Source organism: Rattus norvegicus, chromosome 14 (assembly GCF_021556685.1).
Source record: "Rattus norvegicus strain SHRSP/BbbUtx chromosome 14, alternate assembly SHRSP_T2T, whole genome shotgun sequence".
Lineage (NCBI taxonomy): Eukaryota > Metazoa > Chordata > Mammalia > Rodentia > Muridae > Rattus > Rattus norvegicus.
In genome coordinates, this window is record NC_141547.1 from 83,215,579 (window position 1) to 83,224,671 (window position 9,093).

At 44.4% G+C, this 9,093-nt stretch overlaps 1 pseudogene; it reads left to right on the plus strand.

Annotated features, from left to right (window-relative positions):
- Positions 1-4,895: 4,895 nt before the first annotated feature.
- On the plus strand, positions 4,896-5,348 carry LOC103693132 (transcription initiation factor IIA subunit 2 pseudogene; annotated as a pseudogene).
- The last annotated feature ends 3,745 nt before the right edge of the window (positions 5,349-9,093 follow it).

Below are 9,093 nucleotides of genomic sequence, written 5' to 3' on the forward strand. Positions count from 1 at the left end.
GCCTGAAGCCTACTTCTTTGTTCTACCCCCAAATCAGATTCCTGCCTGAGCTTACTTCTGTGTCCTGGCCCAATGTCGATTTCCTGCCAAATTTCTAGGTGCAGCCCCAAAAGTTCTCCATAGATGGATGAGTGGAAGGATGGATGGATGGATGGATGGATGGATGGATGGATGGATGGATGGATAGATGGATGGGTAGATGGATGGATGATTGGATGGATGGATGAGTAGATGGTTGGGTAGATGGATGGATGATTGGATGGATGATTGGATGGATGGATGGATGGATGGATGGATGGATGGATGGATGGATAGATGGATGGATGATTGGATGGATGGATGGATGGATGGATGGATGGATGGATGAGTAGATGGTTGGGTAGATGGATGGATGATTGGATGGATGGATGAGTAGATGGTTGGGTAGATGGATGGATGAGTAGATGGATGGATGGATGATTGGATGATTGGATGGATGGATGGATGGATGGATGGATGGATGGATGGATGGATGGATGAGTAGATGGATGGGTGTATGGATGGGTGAATGGCAGGCAGAAGGGTGGATAGATGGATGTATGAATAAGTGAGGAGACAGGGGAATATGTAGGTGGCAAGACGTATAGATCAAAGAGCATGTGAATGGGATGGTGGGTAGATGAAAGAGGCAGAAACCTAAGAACTTTGAAATCCCTCTTAGCAACTGGAAGCTGCCTTGTTCCCTGTTCCACAGACTGCATTCCGATTCCAGCCACCTTGGCCCCTTCTCCAGGTTGCTATAGATCCAGCAAGCTGGATCAAGTTCTGAACCCACTGTCCGTGTCTGGCAGCTGTGATAAGCGGTCAGGTGACTGAAGGATAGCTTCCTGCCCTTGCTGTTGTTTATCACCTGGCTCCACAGGTCCCACCAAGAGACTTGGGGACATCAACAGCAGGCTGCAAATGGACATTTCTCAGAAAGCAGCTTCTTCGGCCGACCATGGCTGAGAATAAACTCTGCTCCAAAGGAAGTTCAGGACCTGAGGGTGAGGGCTGGCATATGAGGAGCATTCACTGTGCTAGCAATCTCTTTTAGCTCTGTCTGTGCTTTCCCATCTATAAATAGGTAACACCAGGCAAGGGTTCGAGGAATGACAGGGGTAAAAATGAAGCAGCCTGCCTGTCGTAGGTTCTCAGTAAATGGAAGGTCCCTTCCTTTTGTCCCTGATCATGGAGAAATTCTGGAGATGGAAAGGAACATGGCTGCTGGACATCTGACAAGATTTTGTTTTGTTTCAGTTTTTTCCTGAGTCCGTTGAGGCATGAAGTGCATTTGAGGGCAGTAGTGAAAGGAATAAATGGATTTCTGGTAGGGCTTTAGGCACAGGGGTATTCTGCAGAGTCCCTAGTGGTGATGCTCAGAAACCCTTTAACAGATCCAAGGCAGTAACCAGAACTTCCATGGTGCCTTTGACTTCTGCACAAACACCTCTGTCACCCATGTCTCCCTAACCCAACAGTCCCCATCCTCCCGGAATGGTTGACCTTCAGCCACCTGATAGAAGAGACCCCTGTGTTTAAGTTCAGGTTTGGTGACACAGTGTTACCACTGAGACTGGGAAATCATGGAGACTAGATCCAGGGTTAGCTGTGCTCCAGGCTTCAGTTCTCAGCCCTCCACCTGCCATGACGAACCAAGGAGCCAGGGATCCCTGAGAGATGAACTTCAGCCCAAGACAGCCTTAGGCTTGATCTTGACAGCTCCTAAGTGTCTATCTTTGGACCCAATTCAGCTCTGAACTTCAGTTCTTTTTTTTTTTCTTTTCTTTTCTTTTTTTCGGAGGTGGGGACCGAACCCAGGGCCTTGCTCTACCACTGAGCTAAATCCCCAACCCCTGAAGTTCAGTTCTTGCCCATAAATGGGAACTATAATGAAGGACCCTAGGAGTTTTCACCAGCCTTACACCCATCCACCTCTGGTCAAGGCTAGACAAAGTTCCATTCTCCTCCCACAGGAACATTCTTGAATAGAACATTCTCAGAATGTACTGACTGATGCTTAAAGATCAACATGCTTAACCAAAAAAAATTGAAACTATAACCCTGCTGATGTAACCTGTGTCCCTAAAAAGTATTAAAAATGGCTTGTAATAGCCATTCAGAGTTGCCTTCTAGTCACTTGCTTTGAGAGATTAATTGAAGGTCGATACTGACGCACTGGAAAAGAAACCTCTTGCTTTGCATCAATATGCATCTCATTGTCTCACTCAGGGGCACCTTGAAGTACCACTGACAGAGGGTCAGGGTCTTACAGTAAAATCACCTATTTCATTGTTTTGAGTATTCAGTGAGGATGTGTTTGAAACAAGTGGAGTTTTGGTGTCTGTCACATGAATGCTCAGTAGTGTTTTGTTCACAGTGCTGGGGATGGAACCCAGAACCCATGCTTACACATGCTAGTCAAGCACTCTCCCTCAAAGCTATATCTCCAGTCCAAGATATGTTGTCTTCATTATTAAAAGGGGTTTCTAGTTTATGTCCCACTTGATCTGGGTTCCATGTGCACACATGTTCATGTATGTATCCATATATTCAGGCATGTATCCACTGGACGGTAATCTTTGAGCCCCTCTATTCTCCTATTCAATCTCTGCAGTCTTCTGTCATCCTTTCCTTCCTTTGGCCCTTCTTTCCTCAGTGCCCATGCAGCTAGCCTCTCCTGAATATAATCCTCCCTTTGTCCCACTTAAATACAGTAACTTCTGCAAAGGAAAATTTTAAAGATATCTGGATGACCAGAAGTGGCTTACTAAATGCCTCACTGGGTTGAAATTCCAGGTCTTGTCCCCACACTCCATTTCGGGGGGGGGGGTCTCCTGATCTTGGGTGCTCTTGTTGGTGAGACACCGGGGCAGGCTTCAAGGTTTCCAAAGATTGTGTCATTCCCAGTGTCTGTCTGTCTCTCTTCTCTCCTCCTCCTCCTTCCCTCAGCTCTTGGTATTAGCCCCTCCCTGCTCTTCATGGTTGTGGATCAAGATGTGAGCTCTCAGCTGTTCCTTTGCTCTGACATCATAGGCTGTCGAGCTCTAAAGCTGTAAACCAAATCAAATGCTTTGTTTTATAAGTTGCCTTGGTCACGATATAAAGGTAACTAAGACATTACCTTTGCTTATTTGTGTGTGTGTGTACACACACATGCACCACACAGTGTGTCTTGGAAGTCAGAGAGTGATTTGTGGGAGTTGGTTCTCTCATTCCACCATGTGGGTCTCAGGGCTTTAAATGCATGTGGTCAGTCTGGCAGACAGTACCTTAACCCACAGTAAGGGGTCACCTTGCTGGCCCCTTGCTGCTGACTTCCATCTGTCTTGCTGCCTCTACTCTGTGATGCTAGCCTTCTCCAGGCCCTAGGTTTGATTACTCCATTCATCTGCCCACTTCAAGCCCTCTTGAGGTCCCTTCTCATTTCTGCTTACATTCCTTTGACCCATCTTAGTATCTCTGAATTCAGGAGTTGTGGGGTTTTTTTTGGTTTTTTTTTTGTTTTTAAGAGGAGTCCTACTTGCATGGTTCTTGGGTTTCCATGTTGTGGTTTGTGCATTGGCTGGTTAGGGTAGCTCTTCAGACTTCATCAGGACATCTTAGCAAGCAGCTTGCTCTCGAGGGCTAAATCACTACCACCACTTGGGGGAACAAACTACTACAGCATCACCAATCACCACAGAACAGAGAGTGCTAAAACTAATAAAGGCCACAGCGCGACCAATTAAAGCAGCCAGGAAAGGATGAACTCAAGGAATTCAGAAAATCTGGGGAAATGAAGGCAGAGGAGGAGCAGAGAAAATATTGTGAAGGAGAAGAGGAAGAGGCAACAAATTAGAAAAAGAAAAAGAAGTGGTGATGCACACATCTTTAATCTCAGCACTTAGGTCCTTGAAGGTGGGAGACCACTGGGAACATGAAGGCTGCTTCTTGTTGCTTATGTTGAACCTGTATTGGACAAGTATCCAATGTCTGCCAGAGCCGCCCTCTCTTCAGTAGCTTCTGGTTTTTGTGGACCAGACTTCCACTTCTGGCCACATCTGGTTTTGCAGTCTGAACCGGGCAGGTTTTCCCACCCATCCGGGACTCTGCAGTTCATATCCCCCAAAGGTTACTAGAGGGTGTTTGTCAAGTGTAGGAGAAAAAACCACACCACTGCCCTGAACATGAACCCCCTACTGGGTGGATATGGCTGTGGATGCTAAGTGTTCTGCAGGATCTCTGGAATTCTGAGACAACAGACGAGATATCTCAGTGAGCAAAGGCACTGACTGCTGAGCTTGTAAACCTGAGTCCGAACTTACATGGTACAAGGAAAGAATCAGGCCTGCAAGTTGTCCTCTGACCCACACACACCCACACACGCACACTCATACAAATGAGAGTAAATAGAAATAGGAATGAGAGGAACCGATAATCCAAAGAGAACTAGGAAGGAGTCCATCGTGCCCAGCAAAGTAAACCAGAAATGATCTAATACTAATAGGATTGGAAAGTGGGTGGGGCTGGAACAATAGATCAGCCAGTGAACACGGGTGTGGCGGGCGGGATGTGCATTGGAGAGATGGACGCAGACAGCTCGCTGCTGAGTCTAGCCAAATCAAGGCACAAAGCAAAAAGAGCCATTTCTAAAAAGGAAGTAGTTAGCACTGGAGAAATAAGCAAGAGTGTCCTCTGGTCTCCACATGCATGCACAACATACATGTGTGCCACCCACAAGCATGCACACAAAAAAAAAAAAAAAAAAAAAATCCAGACTTCCAGGTCACTGGCACAGGGCTGCGGTTTTCCGAGGCTGAGGTGGTCGCAGCCGGCTCCCTACCTGGCTCTGCTACCGCCACGGCGGAAGCACCTTCCCTCAGGACATCAATGCAAGCCTGAAGAAAAAGTAATCGCTTCCTTTTAAGCCATGGCATATCAGTTATACAGAAATACAATTTTGGGGAACAGTCTTCAAGAGAGACTTGATGAGCTCATACAGTCTCAACAGATCACCCCCCAGCTTGCCCTTCAAGTTCTACTTCAGTTTGATAAAGCTAAATTCAGCATTGGCTCAGAGAGTCAGGAACAGAGTCAATTTCAGGGGCTCTCTAAATACATACAGATTCTGCGATAATGTTTGGACTTTTGTATTGAATGATGTTGAATTCAGAGAGGTGACAGAACTTATTAAAGTGGATAAAGTGAAAATTGTAGCCTGTGATGGTAAAAATACCAGTTCCAATACTACGGAATGAGTAGAGAAATTGGGCTTTTTTATGCCACCTTCTATTATTTTCATCACTTTTTGAAGAGAAACATAGAAGAGACTTTTTTTATTTATTCTCACAGTGCAGAAATAACACTGTGCTATATATACTACCCAAGGGTTCCACAGAGAGAAGCATGTGACTCTGTTCTCTTAAATGACCTTTAGTACACAGCATAAAGAAATGTAACTTTTTTTTAATGACAAATCAAAAGTGGTTGCCTTCCTAAGAATATTCTTCAATAAAACTCGTTTTAAAACTTAAAAAAAAAATCCAGCCAACATTAGCAATCCAATGTCAGTGGTAATCTTAAATGTAAATGGCCTCACAGCTCACCAATAAAAGAACTGAGACTAGTTGACTGGATTAAATAAGACAGATCCCATGTATCTGCTGTCTCCAGGAACTAGATCTCACTAGCAATGACATCCAATTTAGAGTCAGCAAAGGATGGAAATGGAAATTTAGACTCAAGCAAATGGAGCCTCCCACTTCCCTGCAAAAGCTTACATAGATAGTTTCACATCCTTTATTTTCATATTTATTTACAGTGTGTGTGAGGTGTGTGTGTGTGTGTGTGTGTGTGTGTGTGTGTGTGTGTGTGTGTGTGTGTACATACACCATTGTGCATATATGGAAGTCAGAAGAAGGTTTTTAGGGCCTCTTTACACCAGGTAGGGCCCAGAGATTCATCAAGATTGGCAGTGAGTGTCCTTATCCACTGTGCCCCAGAGAGAGAGAGAAAGAGAGAGAGAGAGAGAGAGAGAGAGAGAGAGAGAGGAAGAGAGAGAGAGAGAATATCATGGAAGATGGCAACAATAATTAATAACAATTATAAGGCTATAAATCACATACATCATATCCTTACTTTTATAAAACAAACACTAAAGGGCATAGAAGATCAGGTACCTCCTGATACAAAACCAATAGAGACACTTGAGGGATATTCTTCTCAGGGGCCTATGTAGCCTTCTTTAAAATAGGTTGTAAACATTCTAGGTTGCAAAGCAAGTTTATTTAACAAATATCAAATAATCTATTTTCTATTATCAAATCAATAAAACTAGATATCAATAGCAACAGAAACCACATGAATACATGTAGACTAAACATACTCGCATGAACAGTGGTTCACTGAAAAAATGAGGGAGAAAATTAAAATGGTACTAGAATCAAATGAAAATGAAAGCCCAACGTCTTCCAGCCTTTGCAACAGAGCAATAGAGCCGAGGTGGTTCTAAGGGGAGAGCTCACAGTTGACATGAAAAGATCAGTAAGATTGAATACAAACAACTTAATGATGCACCCAGAGGTGTTAGGGGGGAAAAAGGCCACCATAAGCAGGAGATGGCAAGAAAGAAAGGATATCCCAGTGTAAACAGATAAGACTGAGAGGCTAAGACATAAGCAGGCATTGTGTCTGGTTGATAGCAGTCCCAGGTTGAAGCACTCCTTGCATGAGGGAGTAGGAAGGCTCATGAGACTCAGAAGGAAACAAACTTCATACGCATGGGAAAGCTGACACTTAAAAGATTCCCAAGAGCTGTGCCCCATATTATAGAAGCAGTGAGCTTGCTGGGGTGGGTGACCGTGTGGCTCTGACCCACGAAGCTGCCTGGAAGAGACGCTCAGAGCCATCGAACTGCTTGCAAGTTGTACAGAGAGCTTCTTGCCACTTCCAGGGGTTATCACCCACACCAGGCCCGACTTGTGGTGATACAGATACTTTTGAATTCCTGCTGCCATAAGTAACCCCTCAATCATACCTCTGTAAGTACCATAAATAAACTTATTATCTCACAATACGTGCAGCAGTTCACCAAGTTGGATTCTGGTGTGATCGGTGCTTTGGTCTGTCACGGGTATTGATAGATGTAAGTTGTGTCTCCTCAGGAGAGCTCACCTGACAGTGGCTCACACCTGTAGTCCCAACACTCAGAAAGCAAGAGGAGCGGGGTTGGGGATTTGGCTCAGTGGTAGAGCGCTTGCCTAGCAAGCGCAAGGCCCTGGGTTCGGTCCCCAGCTCCAAAAAAAAAAGAATAGGAAAAAAAAAAAAAAAAAAAAAAAAAAAGAAAGCAAGAGGAGCATGAGCCCAGGGCCAGCAGGTAAAAAGTCAGGGCTGGCAATATGGCTGGCTCAGTGTGTAAAGGCACTTGACACCAAGCCCAACACCCCGTGGGTTCAAGCTCCAGAATCCACAAGGTGAAAGGAAGGAACCAACTTCTGATAGTTGTCCTCTGACACACACACACATGAGTAAATAAAATTTTAAAGATTTTTTTTTTGGTTCTTTTTTTCGGAGCTGGGGACTGAACCCAGGGCCTTGCGCTTCCTAGGTAAGCGCTCTACCACTGAGCTAAATCCCCAGCCCCAATTTTAAAGATTTTTAAAGGAAATATTGATAGACCTCTAGCTAGCCTAAGCCAAAGAGAAAATTCAAATTAATAGAATTGAAATATAGAAGGGGGATCCTACCACAGACTTCAGTGAAATCCAGAGGATTGTTTGGGAATATTTTGAAAAGTAACATTTGAAGACTGGGAGAGCGGCCCAGTGAGATGGCTCGGGGGTTGGGGGAGGGGGGGAGGCACTTGCCATGCTCGAAGGCCTGACAACCAAGTCCCATCTCTAGAATCCATGTAAAGGTGGTGGAAAAGAACCAGGTGCAGGAAATTGCTCTCTGTCCCGAAATCTCCATCTGAGGTGAGAAGACCCACTCTGGGCCACACGTTCTGGTGGTGAAGGACCCTAGCGGCTTTCTCCAGCCTTATACCCACCCTCCTCAGGTCAAGGCTTGGCCAGGTTCCATTCTCCACCCACAGGAACATTCTTGAGTAAAAAATTGTCAGAAAGTACTGACTGATAGCCACCTGACCCTCTGGAAAGCCCCAGGTAGAGTTCAAATGTGTGTCATGATCTGCTTGTTAGCCAATAGATTTATGCTTAGCCAGTAAGTTTGAACTCTAACCTTGCTGAGGTAAACTGTGCCCCTAAAATATATAAAAGCTGCTTGTAATAGCCATCCAGGGTTGCCTTCTAGTCACTTGCCTCGAGGGGCTGATTGAGGGTCGACCTCAAATGTGCCAGAAAATAAACATCTTGCTTTTGCATTGGATCTACATCTCACTCTAGGGGCATCTAGAAGTAAGTACCGATGGCCGAGGGGTGGGGTCTTACAGTGGCAGCCACATCAAAGGACATGGAAGGAGGAAGCTTGTGCTGTTTGTCTGCTTTGCCTTCACTCTGGCTGGCAAGGTCATCCTCGTTGATAGGGCATTCCCTTCACCGGTATTAGAACCTACTTTGGGATTCCAATGTAGACTGAAGACCAGCAGCTCTCTAGGAATCTCCTGGGCTCCAGCTCTAAATGTGAACTGCTGAGACAGCCAGCCTTGTGGACTCAACAGCCTCTTGGCCTTTCCGTTATGAAATGTCCACGCCAGACTACTGAGCCCATGGCCAGTAAACCACTCTAATAAATCCTAATCATTCCGTTTGGATATATATATATATATATATATATATATATATATATATATATATATATATACATACATACATATTCATTGGATATATATACATACATACATACATACATACATACATATTCATTGGATATATATATATGTGTGTATATATATATATATATATATATATATATATATATATATATTCATTCTATCCGTTCTGCTCCTTTAGAGAACCTTGGCCAAGACAGCAAATAAAATAAATTTAAAACATTGTTAAGTCTAGGGGCTAAAGACATAGGTCATCAGTTAAGAGCATTTACTGTGCATGCAATGTAAGAGGCTATTTCTCTGCC